A 15,407-nucleotide genomic window follows, 5' to 3' on the forward strand; every position below is an offset into this window, starting at 1 on the left:
CCTACACTCAAATGATAGAAATCACCAAAAGCTAGTTGCTAATCGGCAAACAAATCACAACCGTTATAGTATCAAACGACATCCAAACATTACAAAACTTCTAGGACATGTTTATAAGACCTAAGAACACATGCTTATGGTCTCAATCTCACTTTAGGTCAAGTGTAAAAGTCGCGATTATTAACATCATTGATTTTTTGACCTAGTTTTTTTTGAACCAGAATGCATATAAATGCTTAGCAATGATGCCCCAATACCCCACCTATACTTATTTTATGATTTTGAAGCTTAAATTCCTACTTATTATGAAATTAGGTTGTGGGTCGATGATGCCAAAAGCTACGGATTACCATGAAATGCTTACGTCAATGCGTAGAGATCTTACCTGTGGTGGCTGCAATGCAACAGACGGCACTGCAATGTGACAACCGAGAAGGGAGTAGGAAGCACTAGAAGGAGAAAAGTGAGAGCCGTTAGCTCACGTTGTGTTTCTATTATCCAAAACTTGTAAAATACTTACACAAATTGGCTTTTATACCTTAGCCAAGATTATTGTGGTCAAAACTAATGATCTAGGAGCTCTAACTAAAGATAGGTTGGTACAATCTAAAAGCTTGTAGCCTCAACTTATATTTTACACTGTTTACTTGGAAAGTAGGAGTTACAACATTCTCGATTTGTCAACATAATAAGTATTTTTATAATAAAAGCTCCACAAAATGTTGTCCAAGTTAGCTTGCTGCTAACAGAGCATGTCGTTATGCATGACATGGAGAAAGCATTTGGTCTACACATGGATGAGTGCTTGAGCATGCTATGCACCAGTGCCCAATTTTCCTTAGATAGTGCGACAAATTCCCTTGAAAGCAAGATTTTTCCACTTGGGGACTCTCTTATTGATACTATTGCAATTGTGTGTGCAGAGGTCCTGATAGCAGAGCAGTTGCACATGGCTGAGGAAAAATTCCAAGCCACACAAGCCAAGGTTGTGGCTGCTAGGATGCCTACTCCACTTCAGAACCCCCCCTCTAATGATCCAAAGCTCATAGATGCGATGAGATCAAGCGTCAACTTGGGTGGAAAGGGCAATAGGGAGGAGGAGGACAAGGAGCAAGAGGTAAACTCTATCCTAATTTCCATGTTGTTTTTTTTTCCCTTCATTGTATTTTCTTACCCTTGACTGGTTTATGCGAGGACATCCTGGAGGTTGATGAGATGGTTTATGAGAGAGGATATCCTGGAGGTTGATGAGTTTCATGAGGTGGCGGATGGCCTTTGTACCTCACTCTTCCCTTGCACATTACATAAGACAACTCCCCCCTGGCGATGTTGCCATTGTACATAATGATTTACTCCCCAAGGCCATTTCATGACACGGTCGTTGAAAGCTCTGAGCAAGGTTTTGTGTTTGTGCACCATTTCTCAAACTACACAGCGTAGATCCCTTGTATGCACAACATTTGGCACTGGATTTCATGGAAAAGTGCTTACCCAGATAGGGATACACGCTTCCGTTAGCTCAATTGACCCTCAAGCGATAGTGCACTCCCTCTTGGCAAGGGAGTTGCCTTACGTGCAAGAGAGATGCCAAGAAATGGCAAAGAAATTTATGAGCTCCTCACATGTATGATGTAAATTCAACTTTTCAAAAGTACTAAAATATATTTTGAATTGCCTCTCTATCTTGTACATTCTTTTCAATGTGATCTCTCAATCTTGTAAATTAGTAAAATTGGTGATGTGTTTTAATAAGCGGTGACCTTTTTGCTTAAAGCAACAATTAAACATAAGTGGGATGCACATGATCACTTCCTTCAACTTAGCTTAATACAAAGGAGAAACATTTTGGGGATAGTATAAAAATCATTTGAATAAAAAGAAGTGGAATAATTTATACTGTCATGTTTCATAAACATCTGCTTTCAATAAATATTAACATTTTTTGGTATCCTAGAGCGCATACAAGGCCAAAAAATGCCAAAAAGGGGTGGCTACAAGGGCGCGTAGATGGACCAGACAGGGGTCCTGGATGACCCATCTACGTGCCCTTGTGGCCACCCCCTTTTTGGCCTTTTTTGCACTCTAGGACCCTAAAAATGGTGAGATAAAGCTTAAATGATCACTCCCTTCAACTTAATACATTAAGAAACCAAAAAAGGCAAATCATTTTGGGGACAATATAAAAATCATATGAGTGAAAAGAAGTGGAATTTATATTGTCATGTTGCATAAACATCTGCTTTCACTAAATATAACATTTTTTTGTATCCTAGAGGGCATACAAGGCCAGATAAGGTAAAAAAGGGGGTGGCCACAAGGGTGCACAGATGGGCTAAACAGGGCTTCTGTTTGGCCCATCTGCGCGCCCTTGTGGCCACCCCCTTTTTGGCCTTATCCGGCCTTGTATGACCTCTAGGATACCAAAAAATGTTGATATTTGGTTTAAATTCAACTGTTCATGCACAAAATCATTAAACTTAAAACACATGAAGAAGCAAAAAAGGAAAATGAATTACGAGACAGTAGCCACAAAATTCTCAATCATTTTGTCATTGCAAAGTCATCTGAGTACAAAAAGAAGGGTGTGCAATACAAAAAGGGAGGTGTAACTGTGGCTAATGCTCAAAGTCCCGCCACAATCGGCATGCAAGCTGCATGTCCTTTGGTTGTATTGCAACTTCTTGCATGTATGGCACATAGGTTGGTAACTTCCAACACCGAGATGATGTGGGGCTCTCCAGCTTCTTGAATAGCCTCCAGCATCATTGCTTGAATTCTATATTGATTGCCATAGCTTTGGAGCACTTCCTTCACCATGCAAGCAAAGGGGGATCGTTGAATTAGAAGCTCGGTAGTCTTCTAGTAGAGCCAGATTTTTGCAAATGCCCTTGCTATTTTATGATGCCACTGAGGTTGTCTAGGGAGCACTTGCATGTTTGTTGGTGGGTGGTGTTTGGACTTCTTGAAAAACTTAGATTTGCACCTATTTACATGATTTGGCACAGGATCTGCCACCTCTTCTAAGTCATCCTCTCCCCTTGCCTCCCAATCTTGTGCTGTGGGAAGCTCCTTCGCCACGGGGTAGTGTCTTCCTCCCCACTGGCACCCGGTGTGTGCGCAGCATCTGAGCTATCTGCCATGGTGCCTATGTCTCTGAGTCAATATCTATATGGACCACCCAAGCTCTGGATGGTCCTCCTTGCGATTGGTGGTGCGGTGGCTCCTCCCTCTTAGACTCTGATGTTTGATGGCCCTCCTCTTCTTGCCAACGCTCAGTGCGTTGCTTCACTCTATGTCGAGATGTTTGTTATTGTGCACATGAAGAATCATCTGTCCTCAATGACTCTTGGGCCTGACTACCATGCCCACTGCTTGAAGAGTGCCTAGAACGGCCAAGAGTTCACGCCCGTTTTCTTGTGCCTTTAAGCCACGCCGGCTTCTCACATCCTTGGAGGGTGTTTTTGTTGGTAGGCGGATGCTCTTTCTCATAAAAACTAATATCTAATTCTCCCAAATGATTTTCTCATGTTAACTGATTATTTAATATGGGGAGGTACTAGGGGAGTAAAAGCTAGAATATTGGTAAGGCTGCCAGACTGCCGGTCTCAGCAGGGATCCAAAGGAGGGAAAAATAGGGATCCAAAGGGGGACAATCTGCAAAAGAGAAATGTGCATCAATAGAGCTTAAAAGACCTAAGGCTCAGCTCCATTAAGACTTCCATAGGCTAAGATTCCAAAAAATTATTAAAAAGTCTATTGGCCAAAAAAGAGTGAGTAGAATAGGGATTTTTCATCCTTAAAGAATGCCTGCTTTATACAATTAATGGGGATACAATTGAGAGTTGTGGTCTTAATAATGGAGTCCTACGGGGCTTGCCTTTATTGAGCTATTAGAAGCTTGACAGGAACCGGTGTTGTCTTAGCTCTGTGAAACCCTCTCTTCTATTCCTTGCAATTAATAATATTCAAGCCACAAGTATAGATGCATGAGTGCTTATCTTTGAAGGTAAAGAGGAGTAGCAACTAGGTCTTGAAGTGCCAAAGTACAAGTAAAAAATTTACATCTAAAATTTTCTAGTATGGATGACAAGGAAAAAGAGATTGAAATGAATGTTGATAGCTTTGATTTTGCTAATGAAAGAGCAACTAATGATGACCCTATGCTTGTAAACTATCTTGTTTCTAGGCTTCAACAAGCCCTGGTCCCTCCAAGGTGAAGTGCTATAGCAATTGCGCATCCATGGTATTCTCCAAACTCCCCACCAAGAAGAGAGAGTACCTAGGAAAGCTCTTGGTGAGACTTCCAAAAGAGGACTCTCTCCAATAAGGGAAGAAGAAAAGGATCTGTACAAAGGGCTTAAAAACTTACTACTCGATAAGGCATCTCCCTCTCAAACATTAGGAGAAAGTTGGACTCACTTTTGGGCCCTGTCAGAAGTGCCACGTCGGCTTAGAGAGAGAAAATGAAAATGTTAAATTGTGAATTTTATGTGATACTTTTCTGCGTAACAAAAAGCCAAAATGACATTCTTTGGTAGGTAGCCGCCGTCTTTATCATTCTTATCCTTCGTTCTCTTGTCAGGAATACAACTAACCGTATGACTAATGATTTGAAATGCCAACTTACAAGCGTTCCCTCCAGAAACATAAGCCACACGAACTCTATCAACTCTAAACTTGAGAATATGGCCTTCCCTCCCAAAACCTGAGATATTTCTCCGTCTTCTTATTTATCAACTCTAGGAATAGAGAACACATCTTTTCCTGATGAAAACACTAATTTGAACTTACAATCCTCAGCCCCTTCATCTTTAACACTAACCCAAAGAAAGAACACACATCATCTTCATGTTGATGTATTGCAAGAGTACGCACCGTTGCAGAAACGTAGGAGGGAGTCTTTCTTATTTCAACGGGAGAAAGAACTTAGAAGGACAAACAAGGAACATCATTTGGATTTGTGGACCGATGAGTCTATTTATCCAAAGGGTCCTACGACAAATGCGCCACCTCCCTTTGCTAATATCACTAACCTCTTACATTTCACAGGCGATGGCAAGGATAGGCTATTGAGATACACCAAACATTTGGAAATGAGAGGATTGAATACGGAAAGGCAAAGAAACTTCTTGGCGATGGAGAACATGCTGCTGAAGAAACTTAATGAAGCATGCTCTCAAAATATTTCATCAAACAGAGAGACAATCCAAGGCCTTGAGAAAAAGATCACAAGTTTGCGAGAGAAAGACAACGTGCTTGGTAGTCGGAAAAGAAAATGAGATCTGTGCAACATTGAGAACATGAAGGTTGGTAGTGGTGGCCTGAAGAAACGAGTACGAGCTTTAAGGTAACTCGAAGTTTGTTTCTTCAATGTGCTTCATTAAGAAATGGATACACTTACTTTCCTATACATGATCATAACGCATGGTGCTTTTTTGGCAGGTCTTTACTGCATCCAAACTCGAACGGTGCAGGCTTCAATGCGGGAGTGCATTACAGCCGTCTAGTTCCAAAAGAAGTAGTTGAAGAGATGATAACTCAGAAAAAATGTTGCAAGTTGAAAGGGAGGCTAATTACCTTCTTCATGAACGAGAATCAGCTGGAACCAATGGAAGTGCAAGCAATACTTGATGAGAGTGGCATCTCGCAGATGGGATACATGGCACTCTTCAAAGAATTAACTAAAAAGTCTCAAAATAAACTACAGAGAGGATCATTGCTGCCAAATCCATCACATGTAAAGGCTGCTCACCGACATGTAAACAATGAGGTGTTTGAGAAACTTGGGTCACCATTCCATATTGAAGCAACGTTCTTAGGCAAGGGCGGCAGAGAGGTACAGTTTAACGAGCACAACAACCTCTTCGTTGATCTTGAAGCATTGCAAAGGTATGCAGTTCACTTCTTTGACATCAGTCCAGACGAGTGCGGTGGGGTTCTCAAGTTTGTTTTGAAGCTTGACGAGTGCGAGGTCCTGAAGAACAAGAAGCTGGAGAGAGTCACCATTACCCTCATGAACAGAGCTTTGGATCCATCAATAATGAAAGAGGATCCACGATACTTCAACGTGCAATCAAAAAACAACATTCTAACTCTAGGATCATTTCAAGTATACTTCATTCACTCTATGATAACAAAAATATTGATTATTTGGTTGTTGATTTTGTGTTTTTGTTTTCACTGCAGGTTGATAAGGAAAATTTTGAAATCCTCGATTGGGTTTTTGTCAAACCCAAATTCCTTCTATCATCAGTGAATAAAGAAACGGAGCCGTTCTTTCAATGGAAGGATTTGGTGACTACACAGTGGAATGGCACATGGCAGGTGACTTAAAGACTCTTAAGTGTATGTACAACATAACACACGGAGTAGCTGTGGCAAATCCATGCTTATATTGCATGGCTGATGCACAATCACTTGAGAGTGTGCAATGGAATAGAGCTCCCAACAGACATCTTCAAGATAAAACTTTTAAACCAGTGCTTGATATTCCTCTGAGTAGAGTTCACGTCTGTACACTTCATGCACTCTGTCGCAAATAATTGAAAAGGTGTCATTTGTACATATGTTTTGCATGGACATTAAAGCCAGAGAGTGAGTCGAAAAGAGTGATCAAAGCATTAGACGGAGTGCTCTCAGACATTAGTTTGCATGGAGGCAATGTCAAAATCGAAGAGGACCCTAAGATGTCTCAAAGTCGGTACAAGGTACTGAGGAAAGCGTCGATAGGCGGAGTGAAGGCAAGAAGATTTCTTGGGTTTAGCCTCAAAGATTTAGATAGAGAAGAAAGGAGAAACCTGTTCAACAAATGGAAACAGTTACATAAAGTGGTTAAAGACAATGCTGGTGGCGGGGAAATCCAAAATCACAAGGCAAACGTGTGAAAATCACTAGATAAAATTTTCCATTACGTTGAGCAACATTCTTGGTACCAAAGTAAGCTCACATCATTTCAAGCAGCCTTGCTGGATTGGAAAAAGGCTTACCTTACAGGGTGGGGTGGGCAACATATCACACATTACATGGTGGATTGGCATTCTACATATACAAAACAAAATTTTAAATTGTAGTCTACTGACCATTTTGTTTTATTTCAATGCAGCACATACTATTCAACCATGGTCCATATTTTTCCAAGACATACGGCTCACTATCAATCTGGTCCACACAAGGCATAGAAAAAATCCACTACATGGCAAGAACAGGTTATTTTAAGCACACTAGACATGGGGGAGGAAAAGAAAAGGCCAATAGCCTATTAGAGTTACACCAATGGACTTATAGACGACTAATTCATAGAGCAAGGCAGAAGGAACTTCTTAAGAGTTTAGAAATTACACGGTCTTTACAAACATCCGCAAAGAGAAGAAACAAATGGCTTGGGGAGCTTCAAATGCGGCGGAGCGCCATGCGAGGTGGCAACGGTCACGAGTCAGGAGCGGGAGAAGATGGACCTGAGCTTGTCGTTTTTATCCTCTTCGATGCACCTCCTTCTTCCTCACTTTGTACCTCTTTGATGTGCAAGCTCTGTAGACGAGCTCGTTCCTCTGTTGATGGCATCATCCCCACGGGCATCATGCATCTTCTTTCCCTCAAAAATAGCCGCTTGTTGTATGGATCTAAGCTTTCCGGGTCTTCAACCCTTGCAGCCAGAGCTTGCGCTGTGTAGGACATGAAATAGGGGGCTCTGAGTGCTTGGCACCCATACCCAATGCCAAATACGCGTAGAGCAAACCGTTTCTCAATCAGAATTAGTCTTTCTGCATTTAGTGGGAGGGGGTGCCCACCACACAATCTTGTAATAACTTTCATTGCAAACAGTGGGAACTTTGCATTGTCATCGGAGTATTCCTTGTGGTATATTATGATCTACATAAAAATTGTAATGAATTTATGGGCCGTAAGTGAGATGAGTACAACTGCCAAGTACTTGAATTGTTTCTACACACCTTTTTGTGGTTGAAATGCCCGATGTAGTGAGACAACGCCGCATCCTTGCCTTGGACTCCAGTGACAAGCCCTTATCGTGAGCCTCCCGCTCTTCTAAGGAAACTATCGTCATACACTAGCACGTGGCAGCAAAAAAAATGATCATGATATTTAATCACTGGGCCATCTCTACTACAGTAGCACCCGGCAACAAAAAAAATGATCATGATATTTTATCACTGGGCCATCTCTAATACCATCTGAATGCACGACAAAAGTTACCATCTGATTCTCGTCCATTTCCAGCATCGACCTCCCCCACAAGTGAATAGACTGACTATTCATTACCTGACCTTTGGGTGCCACGTGCCTACCCATGTTTTCCAAGCCGAGTTGTTTTGTTGTCAATTCAAACTGCTCATCTGTTGGAAAATTGGCCTCTCCGGACTTCGCTTCATTGAACGTATCTTTGATCAGTTTCCACCCTGAAGTGAACTATGAGTCGCGGACAACTGTGTCAACAATAAGATGTTGGTCCACTCCATCATCGTCCACAAACCCCATGTCTGCCTCACAAAAATTTTCAATTGCCGCTAGGCAGTAGTCCTCCCGTATATTGAGCTCATGCATGATATCTGTGAGCAGAACATAGTGGGTGTCGCCTGCCATAGCAAAGCTGGGAGCACAATTCAGAGGCAAAGTCACTTCGTTACTTGGACTTTCTTGCTTGCACCCTATTACTGCATCCGCAAGAGAAACAAGAGTTAAGCCCGCATCAAATGTTTCCTTTATTACCTCTACCCGCTCTTCTTCTGGGTCAAACTGCACCTCCACATCCTCTACCTCTTCCTCCGGCGCCAATGGACAACTACCGAAAGTTGTTGACTGGGAAGTCTCTGACTCACCATCCGTCTGCAAGTATAAGTAATAGACAAACCCATGGTAGAATTCCACTAAGTGACACTTTTTGAAGTGCTTCATACACCTGTCTTGTACAAGCAGTGCATTGGAGGGACACTTTTCTAGACAGCGATTCAGTCTCCTTGAAGCACTCTTGTCAGGGTCAAGGTCGGCTGGGTGCACATATCTCATGCCATCAACTGTCATGGAATTGTCACAAGTGACTGCCTCATACTGTTGCAAATGGTTTTGTAGGTACTCAAATGAGCAATCTATAATCCTCTGTATAGAAAACTCTGCATTGAACATTCCTGATAGTTCTGGTGCACGGTGATGAGCACGGGAGTTATATAAGAACGTGAATAGTTTTTCTTCACATGTATCCTCACTCACTTCTGTCTCCAGGACTATGATCCCCATGACTGAAAGAAAAAGCAAGCCAAAACTATTTGGTGTCTAACCAGGCGAATATTGAGCCTGGAGTGAGCCTGGAGTACCCCTCAATGTCTCTTTTTGCTTGGTTCTGTCCCGTGCGCTAATGTCATAAGAGGTGACATTAGTTGAGTCAGAACCAAGCGAGTAGGGGTCCCAGGAATCTCCGAAGGGCCCTATTCGCTTGGTTCTGTCCCGTGCGCTAATGTCATAAGAGGTGACGTTAGTTGAGTCAGAACCAAGGGAGTAGGGGCCCCAAGAATCTCCGAAGGGCCCTATTTGCTTGGTTCTGTCCCGTGCGCTAATGTCATAAGAGGTGACGTTAGTTGAGTCAGAACCAAGCGAGTAGGGGCCCCAAGAATCTCCAAAGGGCCCTATTCGCTTGGTTCTGTCCTGTGACCCAAGCATTCGGAACACGTGGATAAGAATAGAGCATTTAATGTTATCAGTGATAGATTTATAGGCCTACTCACTCACTATGCCCAAACTCAGGCACGGTCACATAAGGAGTAATTATTCCAACCATGCATGCGGTACGGTCACATAAGGAGTGATTATTCCAACCATGCATGCGGTTTGAGACTTTTAATTTTACCCTAACGCAGTGGCTTCGGTGAGAACATAGTTAACAACACACAGGAAGGGGAGAGGCAGGAAGAAAGAACCTGTCTCTGCAATATCCAATGGCGCCGAGTTGGATGGTGATGTCGCAGGCCACCGACAGCAAGAACCAGAAGGTGGTGATGGCGATGGTGATGCGGAAGCAAAGGACTCGACCCAGTGGAGGTCACTCAATGCAGAATCACGAGAGGTGGCCAAGCGGAAGAGCATAGAAAATGCAAAGGCAACGGCGATCTGTTTGTTCTACTTGGACATGGAGATGGCGACTGCAAGGATGATCGGCGTCTGACTCCCAACGCAGGATCACGAGAAGTGGCCAAGGGGAAGAGCGCAGAAAATGCAAAGGCAATGGTGATCTGTTTGTTCTACTTGGAGATGGAGATGGCGAATGCAAGGGCGATCGGCGTGCGACTCTAAACGCAGGATCACGAGAGCTGGCCAAGGGGAAGAGCGCACAAAAGACAAAGGTAGCGGCGATCTGTTTGTTCCACTTGGAGATGGAGATGGCGACTGCAAGGGCGATTAGCGTCTGTCTGACCCTAAACGGTCACTCAAAAAGGCACATGGGCTGCGCTCACAAGGACAACCAGTAATAAATGGTCTCAGATTCCCATGCAATGCGATTTACCAACCACAATCTCGCGCATAAGTGAAGTTGTCACTCTCCTCGAGATAAGCATTCTAAGTTGAGGCAGTACCCCCGGCAAACATCTCAAGTTTCAACTATTCTGCCTCTTTTTGCATCCTCTACTGTGCATCATTCTAATTAACTCTACCCCCATCGATGCTACACGGTAAGCAAACTCCATCACCTCTTACTCTCCTGCATCCTCCTTCTCTTACTCTTGTGCAATGCTTCAGTGACACAGAACTCTACACACAGTGAAGAGGTATGCTACTTACTACCCTTCTGTGCACTTGTATTTTGTGTAGTCAGTACCAGGCGAATAAGGGAAGGTAAACCCTGTTTGCTGCACCTGTTTGCTTGGTACTGACCATCGTCCTTGGTTAGTACCAAGCGAATAAGGGAAGGTCACTTAGTCCAAAGGGCCTTATTCGCTTGGTACTGACCAAAGCAAAGTTAAGTGATGTCTGCTAGTACAGAGGTCAATACTAAGAGAATAAGGGGAAGGTAAACCCTGTTTGTTGCGGATTTAGGGTTTTTCTTTGCCAAATACGCATTTTGAATTTATAAGAAAGAAACAAAATTATAACTTAACACCGGCTTTTGAGTTAGAAAACACTTCAGACTTTACAAAGAGTGGTCTACTAATTTTTGGGGCTTTAGGGTTTGTAATAACCATGTAGTCCTTTTCCTTCATAGCCAGACTATCTCTTCCTGAAGCCTGTTGGCAAAGTTAATGGCTTCCTCATATTTACTGGCTAACTCAAGCACTTCATCCTTCATCTCCTGTAGCCAATTAAAGATAGCCTCTACAGAGCCATTCTCGGCGCCAAGCAATCGCTGCATGTCTTCAGGCCTTCTTGCGTCCAGAGAGTCTTTAAGGATTGAGACCCTGTGCTTGACGATCAGCATTTGCAAATTGCTGCAGCTTCAGGCTAGCATCTTGCACAGAGCATTTAGCAAATAAGCTCTTCAAACTAGGAGCTTGGAAATTGGGAGCAGAAAGCAAAGAATTACCAGCGGCTTACCTCGAGAATTGACTCCCGTGTTGACAGCAGCCACTCCCGGGCTGTGTCGATCGAGAACATTAAGGGTAACATCGGGGGAGGGCCAAGGGGACCTCATGAGGAGGGCCCGGATGCGATGCTGCTGGCACTGCGAGAGTATACCTTGGAAAGGCATCACCACTATCCTAAGCTTCTTGTAGTTGTTCTATGAAACCCTGAGGGAGGTTCTGAAACAACTGCTGGTTAAATAGACTAGATGGACATGCCTAAAAAGCAGAGCCTAGGTTCTGGATTATGAGTGAGTGGTCTGTGAGGGGTGGTACCGCCATGTGGTTTCATGAGAGGTGGACGTGGGAGAGAGAATCAATGGTACCATCCCCTCGAGATTAGGGGAGGTGATGGGAGGGAACGACATGACAGTTAGGACCGCATAGATTTAAACGTCTCCTTCACATTGGTATTTTGTTGTAGGGGATGCAAAACTGTTCGCTTGCTTGTACACTTTTCTGAGGTCACTACCAAGCGAATAAGGTATTTTGTTGCAGGGGATGCAAACCTGTTCGCTTGGTACTGACCTCTAAAAATGTAAGTGATGTCTGCTATTACTATTTTCTGAGGTCACTATCGAGCGAATAAGACAAGGCAAACTCTTTCCTATGCACCTATTCGCTCGGTAGTGACCTCAGAAAATATAAGTCATGTCTGCTATTACTATTTTCTGAGGTCACTACCGAGCGAATAAGGCAAGGCAAACTCTTTCCTATGCACCTATTCGCTTGGTAGTGACCTCACAAAATATAAGTCATGTTTGCTATTACTATTTTCTGAGGTCACTACCGAGCGAATAAGGCAAGGCAAACTCTTTCCTATGCACCTATTTGCTCGGTAATGACCTCAGAAAATATAAGTCATGTCTGCTATTACTATTTTTTGAGGTCACTACCGAGCGAATAAGGGAAGGCAAACTATTTCCTATGCACCTATTCGCTTGGTACTGACCTCAGAAAATATAAGTCATGTATGCTATTACTATTTTTTGAGGTCACTACCGAGCGAATATGGGAAGGCAAACTCTTTTCTATGCACCCATTCGCTTGGTACTAACCTTTTCTGAAATCTGAAGTCCCTTGTGCTGACAAATGAATTGTCTTTTGGTGTTATGCTATTTGTAGAGATGCCTCGTGTAAAGGCCACGGCTAGGAGGGCAATAGGTGAATCTTTGAATGCTCAACCAAGAAGACGTCGATATGAGGCGCACAAAGGTGTACTACTAGAGCTACGCAGGATAGAACGACACTTTCAACCTGCTATTCCACGTCTCCCTTTCTAGCGAGTAGTGCGGGAGATTTGCGAGTAGTGGAGAGTCGGCATGCGATGGGCCAACAGTGCACTACTCTGCCTTCAAGAAATTGCTGAAGACTACCTTGTGGAATTCTTCAGCGACGACGATGGATATATCATGGCTTCCCATGCACACCGCATCACTATCATGCCACGGGATTTTGATACTCTTCGTAGGCTGCGTTTCCGCTACGATGGGCTGCTTCAGCCAGTGCCTATCTGAGATAGTAGTACCATGGATATTCTCAACATCCCCCCTCTCCGTCCTTGTGCACGACAGACATAGCCGTCTAGGGCTGAAACAAACAGCAAAAGGACCCGATCATGGGTAGAGACAAACGACACAGATGGGCATGCTGAGATAGCCACAGAGTGGCATGAGCAAGCCAGAGTGGACCCCAAGGTAGTCATGGAAGAAAAAAAGACAATTATCGAGGAGCCAACTAGACACCAAAATGAGCAAGTCATGGAGGATCCGCAGCCAGTAAGGGATGATGAGGGGCAAGAGCAGGCCAGGGTGGAGCTTGAGGCATTTATGGAGCAACCAATATTGAAGGAAAATTATCCGGAGCCTGAGGAGCCTAAGGCTGTTAGGGAGGAGCCTGAGGCAGCCAGGGAGCCAGCTCAAGAAAGGCAAGGGCAAGGCTCTGCATCACAAGGGCCATCCAACGTATCGGATGAGTCAATTATTTTAGAGCAAATCAACGAAGAGAATGAAGAGGAGTTGAGAGTTCTGTTGAGCTCAGCGCCTGTGCATGCGCAGATACAGCTGCCTGCAAGGTCAGAGGAGGCCTGCATTTTCAACCTCGATCATCTAGACTTCCGGTGCATGCACAGTTTCACCGACTTGCTCGCAACAAATGAGGTCGTCAACGTTGCTTTGCGGTAATTCTCATGCTCTTTAAAAGTCACGTTTGGTTCATTAAATGGGTCTCTACCGAGACATGGGTCAATACCAAGCGAGACAGTGGCTTATGGAATTGGATTCAAGTTTTTCTTTATAATGGCTCACTACCTTAAAGACATGGGTCAATACCAAGCGAGTCAGTGGCTTATGGAATTGGAATCCGCCACTGACTCGCGCGGTATTGACGCATGTCTTTGCGGCAGTCGTCAAGTTTTTCTTTATAATGGTTCACTACTGTTAAGACATGGGTCAATACCAAGCGAGTCAGTGGCGGATGGAATTCAATAGCTGCCCCACTCGCTCGGTATTGACTCACGGGTTTGTGGCAGTGACAGCCCGCTGAAATACCTCAAGTCTAATCTCTACCATTTGTTCATGTTAGCCACGTTGTCTCGCTTCTGTCCCCTGAGGTTCAAGACAAAGTATACGTAATAGATCCGCTGATATCGCCTTATCTGCAGAACAACTCAGTTTCCTTTTTGAGTCTGATGAACTGGTTTAGCAGATTCAACTTTGATCTAGCGTGCTTTTTGGTCATTGCGTACAATCAATCGTGAGTATTTTCTAAACAAACGGGGGGAGAGGACAATAGCAGGAAAAGGGAGCAATTTACTTGTATAAACTTGACAGAAACAACACAATATGTAAAGTTTTGAAACATTGAAAATGTACATTTTTGAAACATTGTTTGATCGCCAAAAAATGTCTCTGCATTAGTCATTTTGAAGAGTACATCATGGTTTGCATGGCATCAAAGCTCTTTGCGTGCACAAGGTATGTGACCTAGCTTCCAGTGGAAGCAATTAAGTGAAGTGTATTTGTTAGTGACTCCTTGCACAATGTTATTTTCTCCTTGTGCCTTGGAATCTGAAAAGAAGAAAAAGTTAGATTCTGTCTTAATGTATTAAAGACAATCAAAATTTATCGATTAAGTAAGCACCTTTCTATTGTTGAGACTGAATGCATACAATTTCGGCAAAAGTGAAAGTTCTTCACATGTAAGATCTATCCTGAGTTGTGCAAGAGTTGTGCTTGACATTGTCTCCATCATAGTAAGTAGGCTGTCTCGAAAGTAGAGCTCCATTGATAAAGGTTACTCGAGGTTGTTCTCTGTATCTTGGTCGAGTGGAATAAGCTGCCCACTAAGAAGATGATATCTAATATAGTAAAACGATACTAAGAAATTTTGAGAGCTTATAATGAACTTGCAAATTATGGACTTCTTTTGCAAAAAAACAGATTTGTTATGTGATTGTTTCCTATCCCAATTATCATCTAAAAAGTCCAAACAGCTCTCAGACTTGCAAATGAACATTGTTGCGGTAGTTCTTATTTGCTCATCGAAGAAAAAATCTACAAACACTTCAAGAGGCACAAATAGTGCGAGCCGAACTATTTTTGTGACAATGGAATAATTGAGGGACTTTTGTATATCCTGATACAACTTATTCCTAAAGCTTTCACTAGTTTGCGAAGCAGGCAAGGAACAATCCTTGCTATCAAAGGATGGAAGTGACAAAGGAGCTACACGACCCCAACCAATGGAAGTTCTCGGTTCCACATATGACATATCATAAAAGAAAATTCCATTATCTGCAAGTTCCTTGTGTTGTCTCCCAACTATGCTCTCAACTGGTTGCCAATC

Source organism: Adiantum capillus-veneris, chromosome 17, assembly GCF_014529385.1.
Source record: "Adiantum capillus-veneris isolate H3 chromosome 17, ASM1452938v2, whole genome shotgun sequence".
NCBI classification, from domain to species: Eukaryota; Viridiplantae; Streptophyta; class Polypodiopsida; order Polypodiales; family Pteridaceae; genus Adiantum; species Adiantum capillus-veneris.